General features: G+C 28.0%; 1 long non-coding RNA gene across 1 annotated transcript; it reads left to right on the top strand.

Moving 5' to 3' along the window:
- Positions 1 to 647: 647 nt before the first annotated feature.
- Positions 648 to 1,101, top strand: LOC141697358 (uncharacterized). Its single transcript, XR_012564675.1, has 2 exons — positions 648 to 762; positions 862 to 1,101. It is a non-coding gene; the product is annotated as an uncharacterized LOC141697358 (long non-coding RNA).
- The last annotated feature ends 1,516 nt before the right edge of the window (positions 1,102 to 2,617 follow it).

A 2,617-nucleotide genomic window follows, 5' to 3' on the forward strand; every position in this document is an offset into this window, starting at 1 on the left:
AGTTTCAATAAATATTCCACCATGCTTAATTGGCAGTATATTATTGATATTTATTCTCCCATTATAATCTCGTGCGAGTACCACAAATAAAATCACCATTTACTATTTTGGAACATTTTTTAAGATTACGGAATGTGTCATTTTGGAATATTTTTTGAAAATCTTTTTATTAATATATTGCCCATATTGTCTAGCTGGGTATATTTCACAAAATCATGCCCAATATCTTTGGCAAAATTAAATTCTTCTTCTTTCACAAAATTACATGCAACCGTAGTCAAAAAATAAAATAAAACTTGTATATATAGGTATGATAACAATTTGCTAACAATATACTTTCCTAGTTTGTTGCATGTATTAAAACATAAGAGTGATGCTAGAAACACAAAATAAAGTTACAAAAAATTGGCACAAAATGACAAAAATTCAATTAGTTCTATTAATGTAACTGCAGAGGATACTTTTATATTTAGCCAAACAACATGTGATATATGACATTTATAACTATTTTAGTAACTATTTTAACATTACTAATATGAAATACACTTACCAGTTACCAATAGAGAAAATACGTTTCAAAATATTAATTAATACTAAAACTCACGCTCTATATATGTGCTCTACTATATATGTGCACCAGGGATACAAATAAGTCTGTATAACTTTAAAACATACGTAAAGAGACATATAACACGATGAAGGTAATCTCTGTAATATTTTTATGCATCTTACTGATCACCCTCCATCCCTCTTTTTCATCAGGTACTACAATTACTTACTATTGTAAATTATCATAATAATTTCTTTTATTAAGCAAACTAAGTATACATGGATTAAGCAGTAATTAAGTATTTGTTGCAGTAAAACAAGCAGAGGCAAATTGTACTACATACATGGGGCCATGTAGCCTTGAAGTTTGCAATGAAGATTGTTGCATAAAGAAATGCCAACATAAATTTAGGCACGCACATCCTTATGGTTATTGTCAAGATGTCATTGCATTTCCTAACAGGATTTGTGTTTGTACTCACGATTGTTAATTGATTGTTATGTAATCAAGTATCAACCAATTTACACTTGAATTGTCTTGGATTGAAATCATATTTCAAGATGTTTGTTGTCTAATCTTCTGCTTATTGCCAAAGACATAAGACAAAAGTTTAGTACGCGGGTGTGATTAAATTTGCTAACGAAACATGCAACACATACAAAAATAATCTCTTCCTTGTCAATGGTCATTTAGTATATGTATATTAACGATCCAGAAGTTTTGAGTTAAAAAAACAGAAACAAAGTTATTTCAGAATTACTTTACATTGTCATCATATTCTATTCGTGTGTAAATATGTACCGAGTAATCTATATACTTACTTTTTTTTTACTGTACCTGGGTTAATTATGTTAGACTTTTATCTTTTTAAAGAAAAACTTTAATTTTTTTATTAAAGCAAGTCTGCTTCTAATATTAATTGAAGATCGGGGACAAGACCCCCTCTAACTATACAACTTGGATTCGAATTAAAGGAGCGAGCTAACCAATCTACTGCTCTATTCTCAAATTATTTTACAAATACAATGCTAATATTGTTCAAAGTACTTGAAATCCTCATGCAGTCATCAACAACTCCATTAAAGGGTGAGTAGATATTCACATTTTAGAGAACATCGAGTTGACAATCAGATTCGATCAAATATCTCACTTGGTGTACTCGTAGTATATTTAAAATGTCATATTCCCTGTATGTCATATTTACACCCTGATCCTTGATCCTTTGAGTCCAGCACTTGGATGAATATTCCTCTCGTATAAGGTGGCTAGATATGATCCTCAAATAAATAAATAAAATTTTATATAATAGAGTGAATTAAAGAGCGGTGACCGTATTTTACACCGATTTTTAAAATTACGCCCAAAATTTTAAATTATCAAAATAGTGACCAACCTTTTCTGCCTTTTAAAAAATTGGAATTTCCGTCAACTCCTGTTCAATTTTCGTCCTTAATTAATTATTTAACGCGTAAATAACAGAATAGTGGATGTAACTTACCCATTTAGCAAAAAAAATTACACTTATTTTTAAAATAGTGATAAGAAAACCTTTTCTAAAATCCTAATAAGTATATCGTTTTATGCTATTTTTGAAATGAAATATGAACCGAATATAATAGAACTGATAATCTGATCTTTCGATTTCGGTTTAGCATAATATTGAAACAATTTATCTACTTTGTATAGTAATATGTGTAATATTTCATAAAATTTATTGTAGATTTCTTATTCCTGAATTTAATTAATTTTTAAACAAAAAAATGAAACATCGGCAAAGATATATTTAGCATTAAATTTTAATTAATATGCTAGTTTATCTCATTTAATCTTATTTAACACACTAGCGAAAGTAATAATGTCAATATATTCTTGTGCAAAAAACATGATGTCAATATATTTGATATAAAATTTCCATTAATGACCTAGGTAATAAATGAAAATATATAACTATTTAATATTGTTGATAGTGCCCATTTGTGTGTATATATAGGCTCATTTTGCTTTAGAAAACATGCACAAAAAAGAATTGCATAAAATTCTTCAAATATATTAGAAATGAAGAAACTA

The sequence above is a fragment of the Apium graveolens genome, chromosome 11 (genome assembly GCF_009905375.1).
Source record: "Apium graveolens cultivar Ventura chromosome 11, ASM990537v1, whole genome shotgun sequence".
NCBI classification, from domain to species: Eukaryota; Viridiplantae; Streptophyta; class Magnoliopsida; order Apiales; family Apiaceae; genus Apium; species Apium graveolens.